General features: G+C 43.3%; 1 protein-coding gene across 3 annotated transcripts in view; it reads left to right on the top strand.

Moving 5' to 3' along the window:
- SMIM14 (small integral membrane protein 14) overlaps window positions 1-16,475 on the top strand; it is a 97,431-nt gene continuing 80,956 nt past the window's right edge. Inside the window, exon 1 of one of the 3 annotated variants that reach the window (XM_003927528.4) lies at window positions 1-260. The gene's annotated coding sequence lies outside the window, so the exon portion shown is untranslated. Of the gene's footprint in view, window positions 261-11,191; window positions 12,128-16,475 lie in introns of those variants that run through there. The other 2 variants (XM_074396024.1, XM_074396025.1) reach the window with 2 other exon arrangements.

The raw sequence follows: 16,475 nt of genomic DNA, 5'->3' as shown, positions 1-16,475 counted from the left end.
AGGCGGGGCCGCTGGAGTCTCCCGGCATTGCTATCTGTTACGCTGCCGCCCTCGGGAGCCGGCAGATCCGGGTCTCGTGGCTAAGAGTGACGTGGTCACTCGAATCAAAACAGAGGAGGGGGAGGAAGCTGGCGGCCAGGAGCGGCAGCGGCAGCGACGTCCGGAGCAGCCGCAGCCTTCCGGAAGCTCCAGGCGGTCTTTCTGCCGAGCCTCGGTCCTGACCCCCATCCTCCCCGCCCCATCGGTTGTTGTCTGGGCGGGTGAGTGTCTCCCCCTCTCCCACCAGCGTTTGCTGGCCCACCCTCCCCTCGCCCCAGTTTTAACTAGGGGCTCCTCAGGCTCTCGGGTACTGCGGTGGCTGTGGCGGAACCGGGCTGTTTCTCCAGCTCGGCGGTTCCTGGGCCGGGCTGGCGATTCCGCACCGGGAGAAGCCTCGCTGCTGCCGAGCCCGCGCCCCCCTCCCCACCGCCGCGAAAAGCCTGCAATTGAGCTTTCTCTGGAGGAAGTCTGAGTCGGGACTTGGCAGGAAAGGGCACGGTAGCCACGGGTGGTTTTATTTTTAGGATCAGATAGTCGACACGGGTGGAGGCGTATCGTGGAGTAAAAAGAGAGTCGGAGCTGGAAGGAAAAACTCACAAATCCCGAAATCCACACTATCTTGTTTTCTCGGCTTCCTAGCCCTTTCTGGGTATGGTGAAGTCACTGGGTTGCCTCCTTTGTTGTGATAAATGAGACGAAAACGCTGCCACCCGGAAAGCGAGAGCTTTTAAGCCCCTATTGTGCCGCGAATTTAAAGGATCCCCTTTTTCTGTTTGTTCAGTAAGTGGAACCAAGGCTGACAGTACAGAGGTAGCAGCACCCATTTATTGGAACTAATAATGTGATAAACTGGTTACCGGCTGTATCTGAAGTCCCGCGTTGCTGTTTAAAGGCAGACTTCCCCAAAGTGGCTGTTTATATGTGCTGGGGTTTTAGCCGAGATGGTTTGTTGGCTGAGAGAGTCGGTAGGATGTTTTCAGTTGCCCCAGTTGGCAAAACCGAGGCTGTGGCCTTAATAGAATGTCTTAGTTTTGCATCGAGAGAGTCGGATGAGCTCTACGCAAGTAATAGCTACATTTGCAGAAGAGATCACCCAGTTTTTGTATGTTATTGTCAGTAACAGTTGGAAACTGTAGGTACTATAACTTGGAAAGCGTAAGACCTTCCAGATGTTGGAGGAGTCTTGCGGCTCTTAGGAGGCATCCTCGCTGCCTAGCGCTGTGGAGGTTGCAGGAAGATTGCATTCCCTTCCACTTAGGGTGGCCGGCCGCGCAGATTCCTTTAGTGTAGCCTGCTCCGAACTTGCCGCTTTCCGCGGCCCTGGACAGCACTGCGACCGACCAGAAAACGAAATCCTTTTGTACTTTTTTTTTTTTTTTTTAAATCCTAACATGGTTTTTAAAAAGATTACCCCCGCCCCCAGAACTCATTAATTGAGGTGTTTCTGTGGTCAACAGCAAGAAAGAACAACAGTACGTGATGGTTAATTGCTCCTTATCAAATGCAGGAAGAGTTAGGAATTTAGATTATTTCCTTGAAGGGTATGTCCTTCTGGCATAGCATGGACCTCTTAATGAATCTTTTCTCCAGTGTTTGCCAGTGAGATCCTTTTTCTTACTATCACAGTTGGAATCCTGATTTAGAAGGAAAATTTTATTGAAGTTCTCTTTTTTCAGCTTTTTATGCTAGCCTATAACTAATATTTTTGGCTATACGAAATACTTTGTAATAGAGAAAGTGTTGATAAAAGCAGATAGGATAAAAGAAAAATCAATAATTCTGCCACCCAAAGATCACCAAAATGTTAGTTTATACCCTTCTAAACTACTTTTTTGAATTTGTATATTTTATACAAATACAGTATCATACCACATATGCTTCAGTACATAACTTGCTTTTTTCACATTCTGTTTTTTGAGTAATAATTTGAAATTTTGCAGATATGGACTTGAGACCTTGAATTTTAGGGAGTTTTCACTTTACAGTAGTGCCCCCTTATTCGTGGTTTCACTTTCAGGGGTTTCCGTTTCTGAGGTCAACCGCAGTTCAAAAATAGAATCATATTTTGAGAGACCACATTTACATAAATTTTATGATAGTATATTGTTATAACATTGTATTGTTAACTATTGTCAATCTTTTACTGTGCCTAATTTATAAATTTTATCATAGGTATGTATAGGAAAAAAACAGTCTCTATATATAGGGTTCTATACTATATGGGCTTCAGGCATCCACTGGAGGGGTCTTTGTTTTATTATTTTTTAATTTTGAAATTTAATAGAGGCCGGGCGCAGTGGCTGTCGCCTATAATCCCAGCACTTTGGGAGGCCAAGACGGGTGGATCACAAGGTCAAGAGATCGAGACCATCCTGGTCAACATGGTAAAACCCCGTCTCTACTAAAAATACAAAAATTAGCTGGGCATGGTGGCACACGCCTGTAGTCCCAGCTACTTGGGAGGCTGAGGCAGAAGAATTGCTTGAACCCAGGAGGCGGAGGTTGCGGTGAGCCGAAATCGTGCCATTGCACTCCAGCCTGGGTAACAAGAGTGAAACTCCGTCTCAAAAAAAAAAAAAAAAAAAAAAAGAAAGAAATTTAATAGAGATGAGATCTCACTGTGTTGCCCAGGCTGGTCTCAGACTTTGAGCTCAAGTGATCTTCTGGCCTTGGCCTCCCAAAATGCTAGGATTACAGGCATGATGAGCCACCAGGCCCAGCCCACTGGGGTTTCTTTGAATGTATCCCTTGTGGATAATGGGGGACCACTCTATGTTTGCCAAACCGTAATCATTAAAAGCATGGTTTTAAAAGGTTTCCTCACAAATCTCTATGATAATGTAAACTTTAAGAAATCAGGCCGTTCGTGGTGGCTCATGCCTGTAATCCCAGCACTTTGGGAGGCCGAGGCGGGTGGATCACCTGAGGTTGGGAGTTTTTGAGACCAGCCTGACCAACATGGAGAAACCCTGTCTTTACTAAAAACACAGAATTAGCTGGGAATGCTGGTATATGTCTGTAATCCTAGCTAAGTGGAAGGCTGAGGCAGGAGAATCATTTGAACCTGGGAGGCAGAGATTGCAGTCAGCCGAGATCATGCCATTGCACTCCAGTGTGGGCAACAAGAGCAAAACTCTCTCAAAAAAAGAAAAAAGAAATTAATATGCATTGCATGGCAAAGTAAGGCCTCACTTGTTTGGCTCTTGGAAAAGAAAGCACAGCTGGAATTGATGATATCAAAGTTTAAGTCGTTTTTGCTAACTCAGTGGTTTGATTCGGGTGAGATTTAGTTCTATGCCATAGTTATACTCTGTTCCAAATGCTGATCTGCTATTCAGGCGCCAGGCAGTAAGGTCCTAGAAGATTTTAACTTTACATATCACACCTTTTTTTTTTTTTTTTTGAAGATGGGCATCTTGCTCTATTGTGTAGGCTGGTGGATCTCAGCTCACTGCAGCCTCTGCCTCCCAGGTTCAAATGATTCTCCAACCTTAGCCTCCTGAGTAGCTGGGATTACAGGCACACACCATCACGCCCAATTAATTTTTGTATTTTTAGTAGAGATGGGGTTTCATCATGTTGGCCAGGCTGATGTCAAATGCCTGACCTCAAGTGGTCTGCCCACCTCGGCCTCCCACAGTGCTGGGATTACAGACGTGAGCCACTTCACTTGGCCCACATCACGCTTAATATGCATTGAGTCCTGGTGTATGCCCATTTGGTCCAGTGCTTTACTAGTTGGCACCAAAAGAGCCTGCTGTGGAAGGAAATGTCTGCTTCATCTCAACTTCAAAAGACAAGTACATGCCATGAACTATCTTAAATCTGCTAATTACCTATTTTGAGTTTGAGTCTCATAAACTTACGTAAAACCTTTAAATCTCTGTTTTCATTTTGCGTCTCTTATATAATAAGTCCTAGATGTTTACTACTCATTATGCAACTTAGTTTCTTTTTCTTCAATTTGGCTTAAATTTTAGTGTTCAGTATGTGTTCTAGATTGTCCACTTCCTCCCATCCCTACTGCCATCACCTTTGCTGGGCTAGCTTCATCCCTAATCTATTGCCGCAACTCCTGGTCTCCCTGCTTCCGCTTTGACTTTTATCGTGCATTTCCCTTACCAGCTTAAGAAATCCTGCCGGGCACGGTGGCTCCAGCCTGTAATCCCAGCACTTTGGGAGGCCGAGGCAGGTGGATCATGAGGTCAAGAGATCGAGACCATCCTGGTCAACGTGGTGAAACCCCGTCTCTACTAAAAATACAAAAAATTAGCTGGGCATGGCGGCGTGTGCCTGTAATTCCAGCTACTCAGGAGGCTGACGCAGGAGAATTGCCTGAACCCAGGAGGAGGAGGCTGTGGTGAGCCGAGATGGCGCCATTGCACTCCAATCTGGGTAACAAGAGCAAAACTCCATCTCAAAAAAAAAAAAAAAAAAGAAATCCTTTAAAATGTACATTACCTTGACACTCCCTTGTTGAAAGTCTCCCATCCCTATTCAGAATAAAATCCAAACTCTACCAAAGCTTGCCAGGCGCTCCAGGCTTGCCGCTGCCTTCCTGTCTTATCTTACCTTGTATCCTTCTACTTATTAGTTCAGTACCCTGGAGCCTGGCCACAAGAGTTTCTTTCTGTATTTCAACCCCACTTACGTTTTTGTCCCTGGAACTTGCCAAGCTGGTTCTTGCTGTAGGACCTTATGCACTTGCTTTACCTTGGGGCTTCAGTACTCTTCTCCCAGATCTTGCTGTGGTTGATTCCATTGTGTTTATTAAGGTGTTAGTTCAGACCATGTTTTTGTTCAGGAAAGGATAGTGTTTTCTGACCCTTTTGCAGTCCTGTCCTTAATGAAGTCCATTGTTTTGTTGGTCCTTTTTGCCTGAAGTTGCACGGACAGGAAATGACCTTAAAAAACATTCTGCAGCTGGGCGCAGTGGCTCATGCCTGTAATCCCAGCACTTTGGGAGGCTGAGGTGGGTGGATCGTAAGGTCAGGAAATGGAGACCATCTTAGCCAACATGGTGAAACCCTGTCTTTATGAAAAATATAAAAAATTAGCTGGATGTGGTGGCGCATACCTGTAGTCCCTGCTACTTGGGAGGCTGAGGCAGGAGGAACGTTTGAAACCGGAAGGTGAAGGTTGCAGTGAGCCAAGATTGCACTCCAGCCTGGCAACAGAGTGAGATTGTCTCAAAAAAAAAAAAAATCTGCAAAGACTCCTAGGTCTTGCATTGTTGTATTGAGTACTGAGAGCCTACCAGCTTCAAGTAAATTTGGAGTATTTTCTTCCTTGTGTGTTATATAACCTGCTCATTCCCCCCACACAAAACATATTACTTTATATCTGTTGATACAGTCATCTGAGTTCTTCCTACATTTTCTCCATTGATTTGTGTTTTATTGTTTGAATTGCAGTGGTGCAGTCATGGCTCAATGCAGCCTCGGTCTTCTGGCTCAAGCTCTTTTGGCCCATGCTACCACACTCAACTAATTTTTTTTTTTTAAGTTTTTATAGAGACAGGGTCTCACTCTGTTACTCAGGTTTATCTGGAACTCCTGGGCTCAAATGATTCTTCTGCCTTGACCTCCCAAAGTGCTGGGAATTAAAGGTGTGAACCACTGCATCCAAAGATATTTTGAATAAACAAATTTGCTTGAAGTTTTTCTTTAATATTGAAAATGAATGTAGTTTCCACTACATTCAAAATTATTTCCACTACAAAAATTATTTATAATTTTTCCACAGTTATAAATAATAATATAGTGAACCATGGCTTTAAATAACCTAAGAACTGAATAATTACAGCAGCCAGTCTAATTATAAATAGAAGCTATATTAAATACTTATTAATTTTTTTTTTGAGACAGTCTCACTTTGTTGCTGAGGCTGGAGTGTAGTGGGGTGATTTCAGCTCACTCTAACCTCTGCCTCCTGGGTTCAAGCAATACACTCCTGCCTCAGCCTCCTGAGTAACTGGGATTACAGCCGTGCACCACCATGCCTGGCTAATTTTTTGTGTATTTAGTAGAGACAAGGTTTCGCCATGTTGGCCAGGCTGGTCTCAAACTCCTGACCTTAGGTGATATGCCCACCGTGGCCTCCCAAAGTGCTTCGATTACAGGTGTGGGCTACTGTACCCAGCTGAGACTTCTTAAATTATTATTATTATTATTTTTTTTTGAGGCGGAGTTTCGCTCTTGTTACCCAGGCTGGAGTGCAATGGCGCGATCTCGGCTCACCGCAACCTCCGCCTTCTGGGTTCAGGCAATTCTCCTGTCTCAGCCTCCTGAGTAGCTGGGATTACAGGCACGCACCACCATGCCCAGCTAACTTTTTGTATTTTTAGTAGAGACGAGGTTTCACCTTGCTGACCAGGATGGTCTTGATCTCTTGACCTCGTGATCCACCCGCCTCGGCCTCCCAAAGTGCTGGGATTACAGGCTTGAGCCACCGCGCCCAGCCAAATTATTTTAATCATAATGCAACAAGTATATATATATATATATATATATACTTGTGTATGCTCAGAAAATGTTACATGAAGTTTTAAAATATATATATATATATTTTGGTCTTTTTTGAATTCTAAAATCTTCCTGAGACATGAAAGTTTTTCTTTTCTTTTTATTGGTGAGACAGAGGGTCTCACCCTTACCACCCAGGTTGGAGTGCACTGGGGCCATCTCAGCTCATTGCATCCTCCATCTCCCAAACTCAAGCCACCCTCATACCTCAGCCTCCCTACTAGCTGGGAACCACACCTGGCTAATTTTTGTATTTTTTGTTGAGATGAGGTTTTGCCATGTTGCCCAGGCTAGTCTTGAACTCCTGAGCTCATGCAATCCACTGGCTCAGCCTCCCAAAGTGCTGGGATTATAGTTGTGAGCCATTGCGCCTGGCCAACATGAAGGTTTTAATAAGCTGTCTCTGAGGAGAGGAGAGTACCTGTGTCTATCTGTCTTCCTTTCTTTTTTTTTTAAACTTTTGGCATTTGACGTTTTAAATTATAAATGTATATTTTATTTTTTAAAAATTAACTCTTTGGAAAGGTATATTTTTCTAAACTAATTTTTATGTGTATAGTAGGGCTTGTATGTGTATTTTATAATAGTTAAGACTTCTGTACTTTTGTTTTGGAGAAAGTTATCTTCTTCTTGCTTATTTTCATTTCCTTTTTTTTTTTTTTTTTTTAAATTTAGGCCAAAGCACAGATGTGTCTCAGCTTTGTAAAAATACAGAATGACAGAATGAAGCCAATTTATGGTTGACTGCACTCATTGACAAGTATTACAAGTGCAGAGCTCTCAAAATTTAACAGCTAATAAAGGTGTTTCAAATTGAATTACAGGGATGCAGTAAACATCTTCCTGGTATATGCATCAGACTTAGAGGTCAGTGTTGTGGCTGCTATCATGTTTTATCTTGTAACATAGTTTTTAAAAACAAGTTTACTTTTTTATTTTATTTATTTATTTTTTTTTGTGACAGAGTCTTGCTCTGTCACCCGTGCTGGAGTGCAGTGGCACGATCTCAGCTCACTGAAACCTCCACCTCCTGGGTTTAATCGATTCTTGTGCCTCAGCCTCCCGAGTAGTTGGGATTACAGGCATCCGGCACTTGCCACCATGCCCAGCTAATTTTTTTTTGTTAATAGAGATGAGGTTTCACTATGTTAGCCAAGCTGGTGTCAAACTCCTGGCCTTAAGTGATCTGCCTGGCCACCACCGTGCCCTGGCAAAAACAAGTTTGCTTTTTTTTTTTTTTGAGTCGGAGTCTCGCTCTTGTTGCCCAGGCTGGAGTGCAATGGTGCAGTCTTGGCTCACTGAGCCTCCACCTTCTGGGTTCATTTGATTTTCCTGCCTCAGCCTCCTGAGTAGCTAGGATTACAGGCATGTTCTACCACGCCTGGCTAATTTTGTATTTTTAGTAGAGACAGTATTTCTCATGTTGGTCTCGAACTTCCAACCCCAGGTGATAAGGCTGCCTTGGCCTCCCAAAGTGCTGGGATTATAGGTGTGAGCCACTGCATCTGGCCACAAGTTTGCTTTTTATACAATATATAGTTTGCTGCTTTGTTACTGTTAGGAAAAGTAGAAGAAACTGACTTGCTTGAAATTTTGAACAGACTTAAAAAATTTTTATTCTTTTATTAGTTAATAATTGCTTCCTTCCCTTTCCTTTTCTTTCTTTCTTTCTTTTTTTTTTTTTTTTGAGAGGGTTTTGCTCTTGTTGCCCAGGCTGGAGTGCAGTGGCACAGAACACAGTCTCGGCTCACTGCAACCTCCATCTCCCGGATTCAAATCAAATGATTCTCCTGCCTCTGCTTCCCAAGGAGCTGGGACTACAGGCACCCACCACCATGCCCGGCTAATCTTTGTTTTTTTAGTAGAGATGGGGTTTCACCATGTTGGCCAGGCTGGTCTCGAACTCCTGGCTTCAGGTGATCTGCATGCCTCTGCTTCCCAAAGTGCTGGGATTACAGGTGTAAGCCACTGTGCCTGGCCCAATAATTGCTTTCTTTATCACAATAGTTGTAAGCATTTTTCCTAATATGACTAATGATGTTTATGTGCATCTTTGTGCACATATAATCTCAGCTGTAATATGGAAGAAAAGAGGCTGTGAGTTACATAGTTTGGAGAGCAGTAGCCGTACTCTGCTTCTTGCTTTTTTATTTTTATTAGAGATGGGGCCTCTGTCACATTGGCTGGAGTACAATGGTGTGATCGTGGCTCACGATAGCCTTGAACTCCTGGACTCAAATGATCTTCCTTCGCAGCCTCTCAAGTAGCTGGGACTGCAGGCACATGCCAGCATGCCTGGCTAATTTTTAAAGTTTTTTGTGGAGATGGTCTCACCACCTTGGCAGGCTGGTCTCAAACTCCTAGGCTCAAGCAGTTCTCCTGCCTCAGCCTCCCAGAGTGTTGGTTTTACAGTTGTGAGCCACTGAGACCAGCACTCTATTGCTTTCTGCCCAAAAAATCATGTAGACAAGCATGTGAATGAAATACTAAGGAAAAGTCTTGATTCTGTTGTAATCTATTTAGATAACATACACATCATGAACAAACTAGTACCATTGCTTGTAATATACCTCACAAGTTTAGAACACACCAGTATTTCATAATATAGCTGTTAAAAACTGCTTTCTGGCCAGGCATGGTGGCTCATGCCGGTAATCCCAGCACTTTGGGAGGCCAAGGTGGGGAGATCTCTTGAGCCCAGGAGTTCAGGACCCACCTGGGCAACACATTGAGACCCTGTCTCTACAAAAAATAAAAATAAAAAAATTGGCTGAGTGTGATGGCACGCACCTGTAGTCTCAGCTGCTCTGGAGGCTGAGGTAGGAGGATCGCTTGGGCTGGGAAAGTTGAAGCTGCAGGAAGCTGTGATCATGCCACTGCACTCCAGCCTGGGTGATAGAGACCCTGTCTCAAAACAAAACATACTGCTTTCTTAACATTTATAAGTGGGGCTGTTGTGCCTCATGCCTGTAGTCCCAGCTACTTGCGGGGCTGAGGTGGGAAGATGGCTTGAGCTTAGAAGGTCAAGGATGCAGAGAGCAATGATGATGCCACTGCACTCCAGCCTGGGCAATAGAGACCCTGTCTCAAAAAAAAAAAAAATCATTTATAAGTAACTTGTATCCACTATTACGTAGGATCAACGTAGTATGGATTTTTTTTTTTTTTTTTTTTTTAAGAGACAGTCTTGCTCCCGACCTCAGGTGATCGCCCACTTCTGCGTCCCAAAGTGCTAGGATTGCCCTGTCTTGCGCTGTCTCTTAAAAAAAAAGAGTTTACTCAGGAGCCTGAGAAGGGAGGATTGATCACTTGAACCCAGAAGTTCAAGGCTACTGTGAGCTATGATCACACCACTGCACTCTAGCCTGTGTGACAGAGACTCCATCCCCAGGAAGCAGAGGTTGCAGTCAGCTGAGATTGCCCCACTGCACTCCAGCCTGCATTTCCAGACCTGGTTTGGAATTTTTATATTTTCTGTTGAAGTTTTTTGTTTCTCATTTATGAAAAAGACTTTTCTGGCCATAACAGTAGCTCATGCCTGTAATCCCAGCCCTTTGGGAGGCTGAGGCAGGCTGATTACCTGAGGTCAGGAGTTCGAGACCAGCCTGCCTAACATAGTGAAACCCTGTCTGTACTAAAAATACAAAAACTAGCCAGATGTGATGGCTTGTGCCTGTAATCCCAGATACTCTGGAGTCTGAGGCAGGAGACTCACTTGGACCCAGGAGGCAGAGGTTGCATGGAGCCGAGAATGTGCCACTCCAGCCTGGGTGACAGGGCAAGACTCCATCTCAAAAAAAAAATAAAGTGATGTTTTCTGAGTGGTGTGTTTTTTTCTTTTTTTGAACAGAGTCATACCCAGACTGGAGTGTAATAGTGCAATCTCATCTCACTGCAACCTCCGCCTCCCGGGTTCAAGCGATTCTACTGCCTCAGCCTCCCAAGTAGCTGGGATTACAGGCATGTGCCACTGTATGCCCAGCTAATTTTTTTTTTTTTTTTTTTTTTTTTTTTTTTTTTTTGTGAGACAGAGTTTCACTCTTGTTACCCAGGCTGGAGTGCAATGGCGCGATCTCGGCTCACCGCAACCTCCGCCCCCTGGGTTCAGGCAATTCTCCTGCCTCAGCCTCCTGAGTAGCTGGGATTACAGGCACGCGCCACCATGCCCAGCTAATTTTTTGTATTTTTAGTAGAGACGGGGTTTCACCATGTTGACCAGGATGGTCTCGATCTCTTGACCTCGTGATCCGCCCGCCTCGGCCTCCCAAAGTGCTGGGATTACAGGCTTGAGCCACCGCGCCCGGCAATTTTTTTTTTTTTTTTTTTTTGTATTTTTAATGGAGACAGGATTTCACCATGTTGGCCAGGCTGGTCTTGATCTCCTGACCTTGTGATCCACCTGCCTTGGGCTCCCAAAGTGCTGGGATTATAGGCGTAAGCCACCATGGCTGGCTATATTTTCCTGAGTTTAAAATGTTAAAATGTAGGATATGACGAGTAAATACTTTTGGGTAGAATTTTTTTTTTTTTTTTTTTTTTTAGGATTTTAAAATTTTCTTCCATGATACAGCCTCAGGATGTTCTGATGACATGCTCTCTTGGGTAAAAATTTTAGAAAACATTTTCAAATTATGAAACTTAAGGTTATGATATTGAATATAAACAAAGATGATTTAATTGAAAAGCTTTCCTTTGTTTGACTGTTTATGATCAGTGTTAGCCCTGGACTTTGACCAGGCACAGAGAGAATGCTTAGGATTGTACAAGAGTTAACTGCATCCTGGAAAGGACAGGAAATTAGTAGGTGAGGGACCAAGTCTTTCTTCTCTTTCCCTTTTATGCAGATGAGTGATAGCTGTGGCCCCAGTGGAACACACACACTCCAGAGCACTCTACAGAGAACTTGGGTTAAGAGTTAAAAGATATTTTGGTCTTCAAAGGACCCTAAGTTTTAAAACTTTTTTAGTTTATTAAGTACGCTTACAAATTCTCACTTGATCTTTGCACAACTGTTTAAAATGCATAGTTTCAATTATCACTCCTGTTTTATAGATAAACTGAAGTCACAACAAGGCTAAGTGATTTATTAATATTTCTCAGTACTGCCTTAAGTTTTTTTGTCTAAGGACATTCTTTCTGCTATCCCATGATGTTTTGGCAAGTGTTGTCTAAAGTCATTCTAGAATAGGAGTCAGATATAGGTAAAGAAAAAAGGGTCATCAAGGAAAGAGAAAGTGATGTTTAAGACATAGTGCTATGGTCTGAATGCTTGTGTTCCCCACAGTTCATATTTGAAATCCTAACCCCCAGTGTGATCGTTTCAGGAGGAGGTGGGCCTTTGGGTAGTAATTAAGTCATGAGGGTGGAGCCCTCATGGTGAGGAGTAGTGCCCTTATAAAAGAGGGCTCAGAGAACTGCTTGCTCTCTTCCACCATAGTAGGACACAGTGAGAAGGCACCACCTACCATCCAGAGAGTGGGTCCTCAGCAGACATTGAATCTACCAATGCCTTGATCTTGGACTTCCTACCCTCCAGAAGCGTGAGAAGTAAATTTCTGTTGTTTGTAAGCTACTCTGTCTGTTATTTTGTTTAAGCAGCCCAATAGACTAAGGCACCTGAGAAAATGGGTCACATTTAATGAGAATTTCTAGAAAAGTGGTGGCAGACCGGGGGGGCTGCGGGTGAATCTTTAACAGAATCCATCTGTTGCAGAGAAATGGAAACATTAAGGAGATAAGGAAATTCTCTCTGACCTTGAAAAGTTAATCCTAGTAGCATGGAATAGAAGGTTAAGGAGAAAAGTGTTATCCTTTCCTTGAGTTTTGAGCTTTCTCCAGAGTAGTGATCACGAAGGTAATTTGTAACATTTATTTAGTTGTTAATTATATATTGGTATGCAGATACTGTTTAAATTAAATTAACAGTTAACTTGATTGTAAGCCCTTGATGGTTAAAGCTACCTTTGTTTCTTCTGTATCCTCCTCTGAACTCTTTTGCTGGTTACTTAGTCCCCTGAGAACTTGTTAGATACATCCTTTTCAAGAAAGGAGAAGTGAGAGAAGACATGAAGTTTGAATCCCACCTCCTGAGCCATGTGACTTTGGGCAAATTACTGAAGCTTTCAGAGCCTCAGTTCTTTCCTCTTTAATTGAGTGGGTAAAAACTGCTGTATCTCCAAAGTTGTAAGAGTGCCACTTGTGAAGGTGTGATTTTTTTTTTTTTTTTTTTTTCACCATCTTGGCCAGGCTGGTCTGGAACTCCTGACCTCGTGATTCACCCATCTCGGCCTCCCAAAGTGCTGGGATTACAGGCGTGAGCCACCTCGCCCGGCCGAAGGTGTGATTTTTTTGAATTTGAATGAATGAAGACTTGGTATACTGTAATCCAGCAGTCCCCAACCTTTTTTGCACCAGAGACTATTTTCGTAGAAGACAGTTTTTTCACAGACCGTGGGCCGGGACAGGGGTGGCTGGGAGGTGTTGTGGACCGTCCGGGACGGGTAGGCACGTCTGCCCGGGGGTCTCTCGACCTGCAAGAGGGTCCCAATACCTGGAAGAGGGAGTGCGCCTGGAAAATTAATAAAGACAGAGAGAAAAAGCGAGGCGTCTGGAGGGCTGATAGGCTGTGCCTAAACAGCAAATTTTATTTTTCAAATGCTAGGAATAAATACACTTTCTTGGCTTTGATCTACCTCATAGTAAGAGGAATGTAAATGTATGCCTCACATGGCCTATACAATAGAGAAGTCAGATATGCGATCAATGGTTGTAAAAAGTAACAAAATTTTAGGCCGGGCGCGGTGGCTCAAGCTTGTAATCCCAGCACTTTGGGAGGCCGAGGCGGGTGGATCACGAGGTCGAGAGATCGAGACCATCCTGGTCAACATGGTGAAACCCCGTCTCTACTAAAAATACAAAAAATTAGCTGGGCATGGTGGCGCGTGCCTGTAATCCCAGCTACTCAGGAGGCTGAGGCAGGAGAATTGCCTGAACTCAGGAGGCGGAGGTTGCGGTGAGCCGAGATCGCGCCATTGCACTCCAGCCTGGGTAACAAGAGTGAAACTCGGTCTCAAAAAAAAAAAAAAAAAAAAAAAAAGTAACAAAATTTTCTATAATCACAAATCTTGTTTATATCTAAACATTGTCCAGGAGACTTGTTTATATCAAAACATTATTCAGGAATCTCTAAGTCAGGAATCCAAGCCATCCCTTATGGTGGCATTTTTCTTTGCAGATATCAACAGTTAAACCATTATCTATGGTACAAGGCAGTTAGGTAAGTAAAGGTTAAAACTTAAAGTCATAGAAAGGTCATAGCAGGAACCAGTTGCTGGTAGGGGGTTACTTGGTCTAGCAGCAACGCATAATTTTAGGCCCAAACGATATTGTGGTTGATATTAGAAACTGATCATTCATCTTTCAGTTCCTATATTCCGGATAGCTCGACTGCCTCCAGTAGGAAACTGTGTTTGGGATCAAACTCACCATATAGTGAGACTCACGCCTTTTAGGGGTCTCACACGGGAGTGTTCCCCACAGGGAGGAGTGGGGAGAATGGTTTTGGGATGAAACTGTCCCACCTCAGATCATTAGACATTCAGTTCTCATAAAGAGCATGCAGCCTAGATCCCTCAAATGCAGTTGCTCCAGTGAGAATCTAATGCCACTGCTGATCTGACGGGAGGTGGAGCTCAGGTGGCATTGCTCCCTGGCCTGCACCTCACCTTCTCTTGTGCTGCCCAGTTCTGAACAGGCCACAAACCAGTACCAGCCCATGGCCCGAGGGTTGGGGACCCCTCCAGTAATCTATACCTTATCTGTACCTGATCTATACAGCAGTACCTTGCACAGGCCTCTGGCCATGCTGACCTTGTCGCTTCTGTATATTCTTACTGTACTCTGGAAAATAAACTTCTGTTGTCCCTTCTCTTGGGCTCTAGTCTCTTCCATTTGAATAGGATGCCCTCTGAAAAGGGTGTCTTTAAGCATTCACTTTCTCGTAAAAATATTTTATAAGAATTTCAGAGGTAGGCTGGGCACAGTGGCTCATGCTTGTCATCCAGCACTCTGGGAGGCTCACTGCAACCTCCACCTCCTGGATTCCAGCGATTCACCTGCCTCAGCCTCCCAAGTAGCTGGGATTATAGGCATGCACTATCATATCCTGCTAATTTTTGTATTTTTAGTAGAGACGAGATTTTACCATGTTAGCCAGGCCGGTCTTTAAAATGCTGACCTCAGGTGATCTACCCGCCTCAGCCTCTCAAAGTGCTGGGATTACAGGTGTAAGCCACTTTGCCCAGCTGAACTAATAGGAAGTTAATTGATAGTTATCTAATTTCTGTACTGCTCTAAAGTTGTCTTTGTAAGGGTGAAACAAACATAACTAGCATGATGGGTCACATCTGGCAGATGGGGAATGAGTCCTGGTCAGGAATTTACAATGTGACTTCCTGTAGGAGATCTGTCATATACTAGATGTGTGAGTAATCATGGTCAGATTACTACCTTAGGTAGGCCTATGTTCCTCATTTTAAAAATGGAAAATTTTCCTGCTTTGATTTTTATCAGAAAGGCTCTTGTTAAGATGTGAAAATAGGAAAGCTACATTAGATCCTAAACAAGGTGTGGCAATATTTGAGAGCCATATGTGATAAAAGAATAATCCGTTTTGAATATTTTGTAAAAAGTATTGTGTATGAGTATGTTTGAACACCTCATTGTACTGAGACTTTGGGTAATCTGATAAAAGTCACCCCAACTGCTTATTGATGCTTTTTTTTTTTTTTTTTTTTTTTTTTTGAGACGGAGTTTCGCTCTTGTTACCCAGGCTGGAGTGCAATGGCGCCATCTCGGCTCACCTCAACCTCCGCCTCCTGGGTTCAGGCAATTCTCCTGCCTCAGCCTCCTGAGTAGCTGGGATTACAGGCATGCACCACCATGCCCAGCTAATTTTTTGTATTTTTAGTAGAGACGGGGTTTCACCATGTTGACCAGGATGGTCTAGATCTCTTGACCTTGTGATCCACCCGCCTCGACCTCCCAAAGTGCTGGGATTACAGGCTTGAGCCACCACGCCCGGCTGACCCTACCTATTTTTAACATGGAAAGAATTGTGATATTTTTGTTCATTACTGTGAAGGTTTGGCTGGCTATATGAAAAGTAATTTGATCATAAATCACATTCTTTAAAATTACAATAAAAAGAGTTTTCATATTCTGGCCTTGAATTATCCAGTGTTATCTCTGCCTTCTCAGGAAGAGCTCTGTTTGCATGGAGTGGGAAAGAAGGGGGAGGAGATAATTGTCTGGTTTTTTTTCTGTAAAAATGTATTTTTAAAAAACCTTTTATGTATTAATAGTTCGAAATTTTTAGCACTAAAAGGTAGAGTGGTGTAATGAATCTCTGTGAACCCATCACCTGCCTTCAACAGTTAAACTCATGGTGGTTTTGTTTCATCCATGCCTCTCCTCACTTTCCAGGTTTATTTTAAACTAGATCCCAGGTACTGTATCACTTTGACTGAAAATACTTAGTGAGATACCTAAGAGATAAGGACTCTTTTTAGATGTGATCATTGACATTGTACTTATGTAACAATGTAATTTAAACAGTGTTCAAAATCCCTGATAGTTCATAAATGTCCTTTTACTAGGTTGGTTTGAGTCAGGATTGGTATCTCTTAATTTTGTTTTAATTTGTAACCATGCCTCTGCCATCTCCTAAGATTTATTTAGTTTTTGCCATTTATTGGTTGAAGAAACGGAGTCACTTTCCCTGGATTTAGCTGCTGCATCCAATTTTTTTTCCTGTTTATGAAAGTTAATATGTAATCATTATATGATATTTGAAAAATGTGCAAAGCGAAAAGTGTGCCAACCGGAGATAACAGATGTTAAAGTTTTATGTTT

Source organism: Saimiri boliviensis, chromosome 3, assembly GCF_048565385.1.
Source record: "Saimiri boliviensis isolate mSaiBol1 chromosome 3, mSaiBol1.pri, whole genome shotgun sequence".
NCBI classification, from domain to species: domain Eukaryota; kingdom Metazoa; phylum Chordata; class Mammalia; order Primates; family Cebidae; genus Saimiri; species Saimiri boliviensis.
Note: the sequence above shows the minus strand (reverse complement) of the source record. Positions and strands in the feature narration are given on the sequence as shown.